This window comes from Lithobates pipiens, unplaced genomic scaffold (genome assembly GCF_037356315.1).
Source record: "Lithobates pipiens isolate NorthernLeopardFrog02 unplaced genomic scaffold, aLitPip1_a1.2 Scaffold_23, whole genome shotgun sequence".
Classification (NCBI taxonomy): domain Eukaryota; kingdom Metazoa; phylum Chordata; class Amphibia; order Anura; family Ranidae; genus Lithobates; species Lithobates pipiens.
In genome coordinates this window covers 114,154,480-114,170,851 of record NW_027507785.1, presented here as the reverse complement: position 1 = coordinate 114,170,851, position 16,372 = coordinate 114,154,480, and positions in this window count along the sequence as shown.

Here is a 16,372-nt window from a genome sequence, read left to right as displayed (position 1 = left end):
TGCACTGGTTTATTTCAAGTTTAGAGTAGAACTAAATGCAAAACTCTTTTTCCCATTTTGGATAGAGCAGGGAAGGGTAAGACTGGCTTTTTTAATGCCACCTGTGTTCCTATTTGGTAGATTTTCCTTTACTTCCTGTCTCAATGCCAAAACAGGAAGTGAGAGGAAATCCCTCCAGTGTGAGGGGGTCCCTGGTCGTCACCAGAACTAGTATCTCCATTGGAAGGTTTCACCTCTGTTCTGGTGTCAACCCAAAATGTGGTAGTTATTTTTTCACTTTCCCTCTTGATTATAACAATAAACAGGAAAAACACAGATGGTGGATCTCTCTAACAGGGGCACGGACGGCAGTATAAAACTGACATGGACTCTAATACCTCTCTACTCTTTCCCAGACTCATTTCTGATCACCAACAGTCTCTTTACTTTTCTGCAACTGACTGTGAGATATGCAGCTAATTCCAGTGACTCCCCCCACACAGAAGATCAATCACAATCAATTATGTATTCAATTTAACTAGTTGATAATGCTGTAAATGAATTTTCAGCACTTAGAAGGTTTGTTCAAAAAATATGTTAAAACTACAATACATGTGCTCAACCTAAAAAGTTTTCCAAACAATAAAGTACCCTTAATACCACTTACTGTAACTCCTTCAAAGTGTAACCCTTACATTATAAACAATTCCTGGAGCGCTCGCACACAAATGCTTTGTACAAAAATGAACATAAAAGAAATAAATGACATATATAACAATAAAACAAGACACACACTACATTGCCAGCTGCATGTTGCTTCTGAGCTGTGTTGCTTCAATGTTGCTAATGCCGTGCCAGCAGGTGTGTGCCCAAAGACAGGTATAATTATTCAGATACTCGTCGGATTATGAATACTCATAATAAGGGTAAATGATAAGTAAGTGATCTCCCACACTATGCTCTTTCTCTCGCTCTTTTCTTTTTTTTCCCTATATTTTCTGTAGTGAGACTACTCTCTCTTTAATTTGTTCATTAAAAATGTTATTAGGCTGACCCTTGTCGGATTTCAAACTATAGACGCTATAACCATTATAGACTTGGAAGATACATACTGTTATTACCAAGTACTTTTATGGCTAAAATAATTTCTTTTTATTAACATGACTTAAACGTGGATCCCTACCGGTACCTTTAAAGTGGTTGTAAACCCGATTCATGAAATTTGAGCTGGGCACATATATCTGCAGCATCTTCTTATCTCTCTTTGAAGCACTAAGTCCCATGGCTTTCTCCTGCTCTGTTCTTCTGTTATCAGCCTGATAACTTCTGACAAAGTCTCTGTCAACTGTGATAAAATCAGCCTGAGATTTGTGTCAGGGCAGGTGCTATAAATAGATTAGAAAAGAGATGGACCATTCACAGCACAGCTCTGCAAGTCTCTGCCTATGAGGAGAGGTAGTGTGTGCCTTTCCTCCAATCGGCTGTCTCACAGTGTATGGCAAGACTCCCCTCCCCCTGCTGGAACAGGAAGAGAAAGTTCTAACAGGACCTGCACATTCTAAACAGTATATAAAGCTGAAGATAGTAGATATACATGTAAAACGTATGTAGGGAGATTTGTTTCATCCCTGTGGCTATTCATTTCACTGGGTATATGTGAGGGTTTACATCCACTTTAATGTTGGAATAGGTAGGTTTGTACGACAAAAGTTTGCACTTGAATTTATACAAAATTTTGCTTAAAGTTGAATTTATAAAATGTTATGTAAACATACGTCATAACATAAATGTGTTATTGTAAACTGTTATTTCCTTATGCTTAATAGAATTATATTGAGAAAAAAAAAAGACAAGTATAATAGGAGGAGGGCAACAGTTGAATGCCTGATCTGATTGGTGGCTTTGTGATATTTCTATGTATTAGCATTTTTTAACATTAAGCTGTTTGTACGTGAGAAACAGGAAGGCAAGTGTTCCACCATCACTAGCAGGGGCACTCTAGGATCATCAGATTGCTGACAAAAAAAGATTTAGTGATGCAGTACAGCATAACAAAAACAGATAAGAAAACAAAGAAGTTCATGACTTGGAATTAACTAATGGTTAAAATGGACCTGGAATCAAACTGTGTTGCTTGCTGATGATGTCATTACTGTGCTTTACTACATGCATCTTCCCACTTCAGCTTTACTATTTGTGTTGATCTGTGCTTCTTACACTTCTCCCACTCTGATGAGACCATGATGTCTAAACACATGCATCCATAGCTCAAAGGCACTGATGGCCAGGGGAGAGTTCACACCCACCAGATGCACCGCCTACCCAAAGAGATACCCTCAATGGAGCTTTGTGGTCATGTGACCATATAAAAAAAAACTATAAAAAGTTATTTACATTGCCATTTTCTAGAAAATGTCTGCATTGAAAAGAGAGAAATGGGGAGACAACATTTACAAGATGTGTTAATGTTTTGCCTTTCTTTTTCATTTAAACCATTTGCAAGATTCATTCTCACAGGGGACTCTGCCAGCTTTCCTGAAAGCACAGAGTTGACAGCACGCCTGATATCGAGCAATGAGTAATAGACCTCAATAGACCAGCTGAAGAAGATCTACAGTAAATTCTACAGGAAAGTTGACTCTTAAAAAAAAGCTAAAGCCCTTAACTTCATAAACAGTGGCACTACAGTTTGAAAGTATAGTTTGTGAGGTTCTTTTTCACAATAACACATTGTATTGTCTTGAAAGTTTTATAAAATGTCAAAACAGAGTGCATGAAAATACTTCAAAACCACAATGGCACATTCCCTGAAACTCTCCCCAATTGTTCCCCAAATTTTCAAAACATAGACATCAGGTATGCGTCAGGACAGTACGCGAGCACTTGAATAGCCAGCTAATAGAAAATACATTTACAGGGTTTTTTCTTGCAATAAAGTTTAGAGAGTATTATCTGATAGTCAATAATGTTGTTTAGGGGCTGAACAGTATGGATGCAACTTGGCTTGACGTGCAATATAGGGGGTAGAGACAAGGTCGGTTATGTCTTGAAATAACAATTAGATGGTATTATTTGAGAGGCAACAGCCACAAATATTGAACAGTGGTTGGACAGTGCAGTGTGGACAGGATCTGGCTGAGAATGCAAGACATCAGCATTAAGATGTAACACCCCACATTTTCCAAGATACACAGCATTTTGCTTCCTATGAGATGCTTAGTAAAGGTCTACATCTACTTTAACAGATCTGCCAGTGGTTACACCCCTACATTAATCTCTACCTATACACTTTATCAGTAGAACCCCCCACGCTTTCCCTATCACAGCCAAAGCACATTTTTGGAGCAATGGGATTGAATTATATAAGAAAAAAAAAAAAAAACTCTTGTTGGTCCTTTTAAACCAGCTGACCTGAGCTCAAATGCCAAACCCCCCTTATTGGTTCTTCTAAGCCAGCCTACCTTCAGAAGCAACACATTATGATTACAAAGTATTTTGTCTGGTGAATTTCCTGCATTATTTAATGGGAACATACAGGATTTGCTGCAAACCCATAGTAGCAACAAACCTGAACTTCATCCTTAGTACTGGTGACTAATGGTAAAGTGAAAGGGAGGTACAATCCAAAATTTTAGTGTTGTCCCCCAGAATAAGATGTAAGGGGAAATCGTTTGTAGCCCTGATCTGCAATGCTCCCACCCACCACTGCACAAACTGGATTGCCAATGAGGCTACAGCCTCCAGCACTGCAGTATCTCTCCCTCTCCTTGGTAGCCAAAAGTGGTTGTAGGAGGAGAGGAGGGGAGAGAATGAGAAGAGAAAGGTTCAGTTAAAAGATATCTTTGCAGCCACATAGAGCCAGAAGAGAGTCTGCCCACTGTCCCAGGTTGCAGAGGGTGTTATGGATGACTGTAATCCCCAGGAGACATCTTTCTATTAAGCTAAGGATGGGATGGGACTTCAATTCTCAGCAGGACAGAGAACTGTAGGAGGAGAAAAAGAAAGGTGAAGCCTGGGAATCGGGGGCAGTCTCGTAGGGAACATGGTGACAACTGGAGAGAGTTGCCATGTTGGATCATCATTGGATAGTCATGATCACAGACTACTTGGTAGTGAGAGGACACTGACCACAGCAACCCTGCCCTCTTCTTAAAGGAAGAGTGTTACCCACAACTTGGGATATATTTGGGTACTTATGCCTATACTGTGGGATTCACTTTTACCTGGGCGCTCCAACGCAGGACCTCTGAGCCCCATTTGGTTAAAATACACTGGTCAGTGGATTGGGTTTGGAGAGACTGAAGGACCTTAACTTCCAATACCATCCCCTTTAGTTTCAGGTTTAAGGGTTTAGGTGCAGAGACACTGGGTCATTGAGTTATTTGTTATGTGAAACTAATTTAGTATATTATATTTTATTTGTAGTATTGTACAAATTCATTATCCGATAGGGGACCTAAACAGCAGCAGCTCCTTCAGGGGTAAGCCCTTCACTTCCAATAAAGGCATCTGTGCTAGGGACAATTGTCAAACGGGGATTTCTCATTTGGGATATTTACTCTAACCCAGGGTCGGACTGACCATTGGTCCACTCGGGCACTGCCCGAGGGCCCCGTGCCACTAGGGGGCCCCATCAGGGTTGCCAGCCTCAGTAAAACCAGGGAAAGTATGTAAAAATCTGTGTTTTTTTTACATCTGTCTCTGAAATGTCCCTTACCGACATCCTTTTGGTCTAAAAATCCAGAGATTATAGCTGCCCCACCTCTCCAGTACCTTCTCAGCCAATAGAAACATGTCTGTGTATACTGTGTGATTGTATACTATTTGTGTATACTGTGTGGCCCCATAATGTCTGATTGCCCGGGGGCCCCATAATCTCCTATTGCCCGGGGGCCCCATGAGTTGTCAGTCCGCCTCTGCTCTAACCTTCTGTTGTGTCTCTCATGCAGCGTACACACGTAGCGGACTATCCAGCGGACTTAGTCTGGCGGACTTCCCGAACGAGCTACTTGCCCACAAACGGCACTTTTTCAGCGGACTAATACGGCGTACTAAGTCCGCCGGACTATCCGTCGTACTTTTAAAAATGAACGGACTTGCCCACACACACGGAGGAAAGTCTGCTCATTTTGAGCGCGTCTTCAGGTAGCCGGGGCCAGCGAAGGAGGCTTCGCTGGCCCCGTCACCTGGTATGGACTTAAAGGGGAACCCCTACGCCGAAAAATCTGCATGGGGGTCCCCCCTAGGTCCACATCAGACCCTTGTCCGAGCACGCTACCTGGCCGGAAAGGGGGTGGGAACGAGCGAGCCGCCCCCCTCCTGAGCCGTGCCAGGCCGCGTGCCCTCAACATGGGGGGTGCCTTGGGGAAGGGGGGGCCGCGCACCCCCCCACCCCAAAGCACCTTGTCCCCATGTTGATGAGGACAAGGGCCTCTTCCCGACAACCCTGGCCATTGGTTTTCGGGGTCTGCGGGCGGGGGGCTTATCGGAATCCGGGAGCATCCTCTGGGACTGTGACATCATAATGGGCGGGGACATCATCCGGCGATGTCCCTATATAAGTCATCGCGCTCCGCGTCCCCATCATTGTGAGCAGAGACATAGACGAGGCAACATCTGAAGAGAAGAAAAGAAGAGAACAGAAGAACAGCGGCGACAGAAGACTGGGCCACCGCCTGTAAAAGAGCTAGAAGAAGGCGCGGTGGCCCGGCAAGAAGAACCGAAGAGGGGGACAGGACCCCCGAAGAGGTGGACAAGACCCCCGAATTTGGAAGAAGAGGGTGGCGGCGAAGAAGAAAGCCGGGCTCCTCCGCTAGTAAAAGAGCTAGCAGAAGATAGCGGAGGAGTCCAGCGAGAAGACCCCCGAAGACGGAAGACCCCCGGAGCTGTGCAATAAACTATTTTAACCCTTATGTGTTGTGTATTTTTTAACTTTTTTTTTGCAGGTGAATGGGTAGGGGTACATTGTGCCCCATACTCATTCACATAGGGTAGGGGGCCGGGATCCGGGGGCCCCCTTATTAAAGGGGGCTCCCGGATTCCGATAAGCCCCCTGCCCGCAGACCCCGACAACCAACGGCCAGGGTTGTCGGGAAGAGGCCCTTGTCCTCATCAACATGGGGACAAGGTGCTTTGGGGTGGGGGGGCTGCGCGGCCCCTCTTCCCCAAGGCACCCCCCATGTTGAGGGCACGCGGCCTGGCACGGCCCAGGAGGGGGGGGCGCTCACTCGTCCCCACCCCCTTTCCTGGCCGGCCAGGTAGCGTGCTCGGACAAGGGTCTGATGTGGACCTAGGGGGGACCCCCGCACCGATTTTTCGGTGTAGGGGTTCCCCTTTAAGTCCATACCATACTTGGCAGGTGAAGGAGGCGTCGCTGGCCACGGCTACCTGGAGACACGGTCAAAATGAGCAGACTTTTCTCCGCGTGGGAAAAGTCTGCTCATTTCAAAAGTACGGCGGACTAGCACACACACGGCCGTACTGTCCACTGAAAAGCGAGTCCGGCGGACAGATTGGAGTGCAAAAATACTTTCTTAGTCCGCCGTACTTTTGGGTAAAAAAAGTCCGCCGGAGGCTACACACGGGCGGATTGTCCGGCGGACTTGAGTTTGCCACCGGATTGTTTGATTGTTTGTACGCGGCATCAGACATGAAGTATGGGTAAATTTCGCCAATGGTACACAGAGAGGAAAAAATTATCTTGCAGGGGTTTTAACTCTTTCCTACTCTATTCAAAACTAAAAAAAATGGACTATAGATACACAAATGTCAAACACATTTGATGTCCCCAGTAAGATCCTTTAGATATACCTAAAATATTTTCTTATTCTAGCGGTACAGGTGCCATTATAGATGCCAGCAATTTGGATACCTTAGTAACATGCAGCAGTTCCCGCAAAGAGCACATGCTCTGTATTTCCTACTAGTGCAGAGCTTGGCACAACTAGGGAATTCTCAGGCTTTTAGTAAATCACAGATCACATGACTTAGAGCCATAGACAGTGTCCAGGAGCTTCCATTCCTCCTGTTCCAAGTGAAATGTTTATGAAGGCTGAGTTAGTGCCTAAGAAGACTAAATGCTGATATAGTGGTTCTAAAGTCAAGACATTTTCTAGCTGAATGCATTCCCTGCATTAAGCGAAAACATGTCCCAGTAGCAGTATTGCCCCCAAACACCCCTAAATACTTACCCCCTAAATTAGTCCACTCATCTGGATCATTTGTAGTACTCTCTTCTCTCTCCCTGCATTCGCAGAAGTAGGAGCAAGTGGCTTGGAGGCAGACAGTAAAGAATGGGAGCCAAGAGTGATGGTGGGGGACCCCAGAAGAGGAGGTTGGAGTCTGCTCTGTGCAATTCATTGCCTACTCCATTGCACAGAGCAGGCAAGTATAACATGCTTGTTATTTTAAGAAAAAAGCCTTTATAACCACTTTATTGTCTGTTGGAACCCAAGGGCTACATAGTAGGTATCAAAAGAGGATGGGCAAAAGGGGGCGAACTACATAATTGTGGGTTGTAGTAGTGGAAATTTGTTTGGTGTTTAGATGGCCCAGGGGCCATTTTTGGGCCTGATCTAAATACATTATCAGAACATCTTGACCTTCTGAAGTTCACATAAATCTCAGGCCAAGAGTTGACTACAAAACAATTTACATCAATTAACTTCCAGAATTTAAAGTGTTCTCTTTGGTTCCTGGTACTACCTGCTACTTCTGCACTCCTACTTTGCACCAATGTACTGTGGAATGGGATTAAACACAGAGAATTTAGGCAGGAAGGAGATAAACTTTTTGAACTCCTGACAATAAGTATTCATCTTGTGTAAATATTTATTTTTGGTTCAGGGCCAATTTTCATTCTTTCTTTGTGAATGTCTTTAGCTCAGGATGAAAATGTATGTGTTTGCTTGCTGTTTTCTCAAATAATCATATACTTGTTCAACTATGTCAATGACATTTTGCACTGACGGGGTTACATTCAGACCTTATCAAGTTCCGTCATTCTTTGGCAAGCTCTCCCTAACATTCCATAAGGACACTGAGGATATTATGTCTTTGTCCAAAAAGGACATGGGACATTTGCAGTTTGATATTTAATAAAATCTGAAAGATGAAACACGCTGGCAGCACAAGCTAGTTTTTATCCTCGGTCCTAAAACTATAGCTACATAAATTCCAGCCAGAATATAGATCATCTTGGATAACAAAGTCGAAGGAACTAAAGTAATTTAGGAGGGCATGTTGACTGAAATAATTATTATTATACCATGAAGCAGTAACCTTTAAAAGTGACTCTTTTGCTAAAACCATTATCTAAAATAAAGCTTCACCTGCAAAGAAAAATGTAAACACACATCTCTCCCACTGGCCATGCCACTGATTGCTTCAGTGGCAACACAATAGGGACAGCTGGAAAAATGACCTATTCCCTGCTGTGATCTGTAGTTCATCCTGCAGCCTACAGGACACAGTAGTGACATAACTGGAAAGAGGTGGCCAGGAATCCAACACTCCTGAAAATGTTAGGTTCTAAAGCAGCCTTTCTCAACCTTTTCAACACAGAGAAACCCTTGAAACAGTTCTCTGGTCTCGGGGGAACCCCTGCTAAAAACTAGAAATCTACAACTCGTGATACAATAGTGTGATGGTCAGTGGGAAGATTGATCCTTACACTTGTGGTCATTGGAAAGTATTACCTCCTTACAGATAATTAAAAAGATCAATGGTGTGAGTGGGAACTTATCTGATAGGCAGAATTTGCCCAATGCTGAAGGAACCCCTAGTAACCTCTGGAGGAACCCTAGGGGTCCACGGAAACCTGGTTGAGAATCACTGTTCTAAAGAGTCCACAGTGAGGCATTTCTCTTCACTGCAGTAGCAATTGGCAAAAGGATTTACAAATAGATAATCATCCCAAAAACATGCTACCTATTTTATCCCTGTGATCCCCAGTTCCTGGTGGCCATGCTCACTGTGTATGCAGGAATAAACAAGGATAAAACAGGCAATGCATTTCTGGGCTAATCACCCCTCTTTAAAAAGGGGCAATTAGAGGAGAACGAACAGGCTTGCACTCAGATATACGCTGACATGCCTTTGCCCACCTCACTGGCAGACCTACATCAGGCTAGAAGGGATCTCTATTTACACTACAGAGACATGACAAAAAAAGCTAGGATCCGTACTGAACAGGTATTTGAACAAGGGGGTAAGAATGAATGCCTGTTAGCAATGCTTGTGGCTGATAGCTATGCCTCAACTGTTGTCCCTTGTGTTTATTCGCCCTCTGGATCATTGGTGTCTTTTCAGGAGGACATTCTTAATGGTTTTGTCTCTTTTTTACGCAGCACTGTATTCCCCTATTCCATCTTACTTGGGGGAGGATCCGGTGGCTCTCTTGGACCCACTCCATTTTCCCACTTTACCTTTGGAGGTATCTGAGCTACTGGATGCCCCTTTCAAGGTGGAGGAACTTGCTGCAGCAGTGGGCTCTTTTCCCAGCCTTAAGGCACAGGGAACAGATGGGCTGCCGGCTGAGTGGTACCGACAACATTTAGATTTACTCTCATCACGTTTGTTAACGCTTTATCACACTTGTTCCATTTTCTCTAGTTTAGGGATGCTTTCTCTGCCCAGTTTGGGTCTTCCAATCTGGAGGTGCAGGTTGGGGACCTGGAGTCACTGCTCAGAGCTAAAGATCTACCTAAAGCCCTGTCCGTTATTTATAAGGATTTTTCACGGATGCTACCACGGTTTTGGCCTCCTGTCGTTGCTGCATGGTTGTCGGATTTCCCGCAGCTGGACAGTGATGCTTGGGGTGATGTATGGAGTGCTTTGTTTGCTAGATTGGTGTTGGCACGATCATTTGATACAGCTCAAGTTCCTCCATAGGATATACCACACTCCTGTTAAACTAGCAAGGACTTTCCTTGCTCATCCTTCGAACTGTTGGAGGTGCATTGCACCTGCAGCAGATTTTCTGCACATTTTTTGGCATTGCCCGCACATCAGGCCGTTCTGGGTGGAGGTGGTGGACTGTGTCGGGTCGGTCACAACGATCGCTATAAGACTATCTATAAAAGGTTTGTCAGTTAGGCCTGGTAGATAAGTTGGTACCCAAGCAGGTAACTCACACTTTGCTCACCCTGCTCCTGTATTATGCACGGCAAAATAATTACTTTGTCCTGGAAGAAGTCAACGGCCACTATAATGGCCTGGAAGGCATTTATAAATAAGTCTTTGCCGTTGTATGAAGCCACATATCTAAACAGAGGGGTACCTGATATGTTTAACCACTTACTGTTAAAAGAAATATGTGGCGCTACCCCACTTACTCATACACTACAAATAGTAAATAAATAAAAAAATAAATGAAAAAATAGAAATACCTATGTGCAAAAATGTGCAAATCCACAAAGCGATATAAAAAAAAACCACACATAAAATAATCCTGTGCAATAAGATGCAATCAATAAAGTGCAAATGCAATATAATATGACATAAATTAAGGTGCAAAAGAGTCCATAAACCACACAGATGATCAGTGCAGTACGACCTCCAAATAGCAGCAGTGTTCATAAAAAAATGCAAAAAGTACAAACTGTTCATAAACCACACAGCCGAACAGTGCAGTGCAGGCTCCAATATAATACTGTGATCCTATGACCAATCCATGCAGTGAAATGAAAGCTTTAGTTGCTCCAGATAATGTGACAGTCCACCATTAATTCAGTGCTAAACTTGTGCACCACCTGTTTCCACCCAGCCTCTCACCTCCAATGGAGACCATCAATGGCCAAATCAGACGTAGTACAGGTGACCCACTGACTTTTCCTTCTCTCCTCGTATTACCAGCCGTCAATGTAGATAATTCGCCAACCATAAACCGGATGATAAAAGAGACAAGAGGGGGGCTCCCATATGTAGAACGTAATGTACAATACTTTATTAAAACAATATCCACACTTACAGTTCGTAGTAACACTCGCAAATAGATAAACAAGGAAACTTCCGGTCTCGGCTGCGACCGGAAGTGACGATCGTGACACTTGGCTCCTCTCTGACGCGTTTTTCAAAGTCCAGTACAGTACACAGTAAAAATAAAAAGTTAAATAAAGAAGAAAAAAACAAACATTTTTTTAACACGCCCCATTCTGCTGGTCGCACATTGCAGAAGCGAACGCATTTGGAGTAGCACCTGCATATGTAAACGATGTTCAAACCACACATGTGAGGTATCACCGTGATCATTAGAGGGAGAGCAATAATTATAGCCATAGACCTCCTCTGTAACTCAAAACATGCAACCTATAGAATTTTTTAAACATTGCCTATTGAGTTTTTAAGGGTAAAAGTTTGTCGCCATTCCACGCCGTGTAACATTATTTCACAATATAAAAAAAAATGTGACTAACTTTACTGTTGTCTAATGCCCCATATACATGGTTGGAGATTCCGACCACAAAATCCGTCGTATTTTTTCAGACGGATTTTGGCCAAAACTTTTCTTGCATACACATGGTCGCACAAAGTTGTCGGAAAATCCGATCGTTCGGAACGAGGTGACGTACAAAACATACAATGGGACTACGTAGAGGCCAGTAGCCAATAGCTTTCGTCTCCAAATTTTTTCTGAGCATGCGTGCCACTTTGTGCGTCAGAATTCTCTACACTCAGAAAAAGTCAGATCGGATTTTGTTGTTGGAAAATTTTAGATCCAGCCCTCAAACTTTTTCCGTCAGAAATTCCGACAGAAGAAAGCCCGATAGAGCCCACACACGATAGGATTTTCCAACAACATAATCCGATTTCCGACCGTGTGTATGGGGCATTATTTTTTAATTTAAAAAAGTGTATTTTTTACAAACAAGTGCGCTTGTAAGACCGCTGCGCAAATACGGTGTGACAAAAAGTACTGCAACGACCACCATATTGTTCTCTAGGGTATTAGAAAAAAAAAAAAATATATATATATATATATATATATATATATATATATATATATATATATATATTTATGGTCCAGAGCCCTCAGACCGATACGGATAAGGATGACAAACAAGGTTAACATAAACTCGCTTACTTGAAATGGACCTGAAAGTGTGCCCTGGTCTAACGTACGGTATGCCAAAATAAGGGGGCATACCTTAAAATGAAATGAATATGAAATGGGTGAAATGAGTACTCACTTGAGGAGTATGCTTAGAGAAATGCCCTGATAAAGGGGATGGGTGGGCGGGTATCGCGCACCGGAACCGACGAGGAAGACGGGCGGACGGCTGGTTATATATTCCACCGGGCTCCTCCCATAATTTCAGGCCACCATACTGGCCTTTCTATTTATGGTCCAGAGCCCTCAGACCGATACGGATAAGGATGACAAACAAGGTTAACATAAACTCGCTTACTTGAAATGGACCTGAAAGTGTGCCCTGGTCTAACGTACGGTATGCCAAAATAAGGGGGCAAAACATCCAGGTAGGGGTTGCACTTTATTGAATCAAGACTGTCACTGGGTGAGTTTGACAAAGGCCTGGGCCATCTCTATTTGCAGATTGGGTATGTAACGGGCAAAACAGGAGGACTTCCATCTACCCAATTTCCTGATAACATGGACCGGGACCCCTTGGCGGGAGGCCGTAGAAGCTGCTTCGATACGGAATGAATGTCCGGAGTAGTGAGCAGGATTGAGGTGAAAGATGCCCAGGAGTATCCTGACATGCTCCATGCACTGGGCTGCGTTGAGAGGTTTCGTGTGAAAAGGCAGAAGCGGGCCAGTTCCTGGTTGGTTGGCCAAAAGGGGCAACAAGCGGATGAGAACAGTGGCCGGGCACCAGCGGTTGTTGGTTTTATAGAAGTGTATGTCCATACCCGAGCCAAACTGCTGCGTCTTGGAGACTGCTAAGTGTAAGATGAAATGGTCTTCGTATCGGACCAGGTGGTGCTTGTACAGCATGCGTGCTGTGAGGCTACTACAAGTAAACTGGCTTGGCCGTAAGAAGCCGTAGAAGGCCAGGTGTATGGCTGCTTGTAAATGCCACTCATGTGGAGACCGAAAGGTGAAGTGGCCAGGATATCTGACATAGTTCTAGAACGTCTCCTGTGAAAGGCGGTGGTTTGGTGCCGGCCACCGGCTGGCGCTTCTGGACACTGCGCACAACAGCCCGAACGGTGTGGTAAGAAAATAAGGAGGGTACGGTAGGGTCCTGGAGGGACGTGAAATGTTGTACACCGGTCAGGTATAGCCGGATCGTATTAACGGATAACACCAACTGCGAGTGGCAGTAGGAAATGAAGGCTACGACTTGCTTGACACGGGACGTCACTGTGCTGTGATACGTGATGAAGCGGTTAAAGGCCCTCCAGGCTGACTGATAGGCCTTGAGGGTATTGCGGGAAAGGGAGTGATCGATAAGTTGGGTAGCCGCTAGGAGGTGAGGGGCTAATCCAGGGTTAGTTGAGACCAGTCCGGGATAGCTGCTGATGTTGGTCCGGCTCCGGGTACCTGATCGGAAAAGAGACAAGGTTAAAGCGGGAGAGGGCGTCCGCTGCCTGATTGAACTTACCGTGGATAAAGGAACAATGGATGTTGAACTGAAACAACAACAAGAGCTGGACCAGTTGACGTAGGAAGGACATAATCAACAGAGAGGACGCCTTGGCGCAGCCAGGAATTGCCAGTAACTGGGGAGGCCGGGGAGCTGCGAGCCGGAGGTGGCCAAAAAACAGCCGCAAGCCCGTGGAGGCCGCTGCGTCGGTCATCACCTGGGGCGAAAGGGAAGACACAGAGGGAATGAACAGGGAGACGCCATTCCCAGACGATAGGAATTCCTCCCGCATAGCAAGGACTGCTATTGCCGCGGGATCCAGGCTGAGGACTTGCTCTGGATCCTGTGAGAGGGACAGTAAGACCAATAGGCGTGACACAAGGCGCGACCCTGAGGGATGATGTGCATAGCGAACTCAACATGCCGTGTAGGGACTGTAGGTGTCTTTTGGACGACTAGACTGGAGAATATGCGAGGATATAATATGCCCCTAAAGATGGCAGTTGTGATGGCGAGCGTTTGCCGTTGGCTATGGGCTGATGCCTCTGGATGCCTCGTGGTGGGGATCTTGCTGTATGGGCCGTAACGACAGATGGCTCTCCGTGCACTGTAAGGATAAGAAATGCTGAACGCTGGCTAGAAATAGCCTGGGCGTGCTACAGGAAGAAGCCAGTTGCGTGTGACAACATGATCCTGGTGCGGGACGGAAGCTGAACTCAACTGTCCTAAGGAAGAGACGGATAGACAGACAACAGTGAGTGGTTTGTAAGAAAAGCCACAGGAGACGAGTGGCCAATTAAGTGCTGCTGAAAATGACGTGTAGCCAGTTTGTGTGCCACTGAGAACGTGCTTGCCAACGAATGATTGCAAGAAGTTATGCTAAGTCGCGAGCCTTGGCATAACTAAAAGTTGTGTTTAAACATGTGCTTGCGACAATTGCCCGGGAGTTTGTCACTGGAGATGTATACGTAGTGACTGTGAGCAATTCGTGTTACCGCATGTGCACTGCGAAGACTACAGGAGTTGTGCTTGAATGCATGTTTGGATGCGTGCTTGTGATGATTGCAAGATGTTACCCAGGATGCGTGCTTGCCACGACTGCAAGATGTTATACTAGGATGCGTGCCTGCAACTAATGCAAGGAGTTGTGCCAGGACACGTGCCTGCAACGACTGCAAGGAATTATGGTAGGCTTCATGAGTAGCCAGGCCGGAAAAGACAGAAGTCCATCCGGTCCAACCAAATCAAAATAAATAAGGTATCACACAACCCGACACACCCAATTCTACGCCCGCAGCTGATCCAGAGGAAGGCAAAAAACCCCCAACAGAGCATAGGCCAATTTGCTACAGCCGGGGAAAAAATTCCTTCCTGACCCCTCGAGAGGCAATCGGATTTTTTCCCTGGATCAACTATACCTATAAATAAGTACCCCGTAATACAACGTACATTTAGGAAGGTATCCAGGTTTTCCCTAAAGCAATCTATTGAGCAAGCCAGAAGTGCCCGCCAGCAATGATTGCAACAAGTTGTGCCTGGACACCTGCTTGCAACGATTGCAAGAGGTCTATGCTCGAATGCGTGCTTGCCATGATTGCAAGAGGACTATGCTCGAATGCGTGCTTGTAATGAGTGCAAGAGGTCTATGCTCGAATGCGTGCTTGCAATGATCGCCAGAGGTCTATGCTCGAATGCGTGCATGCAACGATTGCAAGAGGTCTATGCTTGAATGCATGCTTGTAATGAGTGTAAGAGGTCTATGGTCGAATGCGTGCTTGTAATGATCGCGAGAGGTCTATGCTCGAATGCGTGCTTGCAGCGATTGCAAGAGGTCTATGCCCGAATGCGTGCTTGTAATGAGTGCAAGAGGTCTATGCTCGAATGCGTGCTTGCAATGATTGCAAGAGGTCTATGCTCGAATGCGTGCTTGCAACGATTGCAAGAGGTCTATGCTCGAATGCGTGCTAGTAATAAGTGCAAGAGGTCTATGCTCGAATGCGTGCTTGTAATGATTGCGAGAAGTCTATGTCTGGATGCGTGCTTGCAACGATTGCGAGAAGTCTACGCTTGGATGTGTGTTTGCAACGATTGCAAGAAGTCTACGCTTGTATGTGGAGAAAACAGCGAGACACGCCTAAACAAAGCTGTGTTTTCCCTTTTGAGGCAATCTATAATGAAATGAGGCCGAGGAGCAAGGCCCCCGGCAGGCATCCAAACATTGAAGAATCAACTGGACCCAAGCCGGGAAGCGGTATGTGACAGTGAAATGAGAGAACCTGCCATGACAGAGATCCGGATCGCCATGCCACAACTTGCGACCGAGCACGAAACGGATTCTGGAGCATGTACTGAAATGAGGCCATTCCTGGGGCACGCCGAGACGAATTTGGTACACAGATGTGACTATTCGTACCGGAACGTGATAGGTGAAATGAAATGAAAAACCCATGACAAAGACAAGAATCAGAGGACGAGCCCTTGAACCAAACAGATGAATCCTGTCTTTGGAGCATGTACTGAAATGAGGCGTAGCAGCTGGGCACACCAGAACGAATCGGTGCATAAGGAATGCGACAGGATTCGAATTGGAGCGTAATAAGTGACAGAAATGATATGCCATGACAGAGACAAGATTCAACGACTGGACTGATGGTTACAACAAAGAATCCGTCTCTGGAGCATGTACTGAAATGAGGCGTAGCAGCTGGGCACACCAGAACGAATCGGTGCATAAAAGAATGCGACAGGATTCGAATTGGAGTGTAATAAGTGACAGAAATGATATCCCATGACAGAGACCGGATTCAACGACTGGACTGCGGGTTACGAAAAAAGAATCCGTCTCT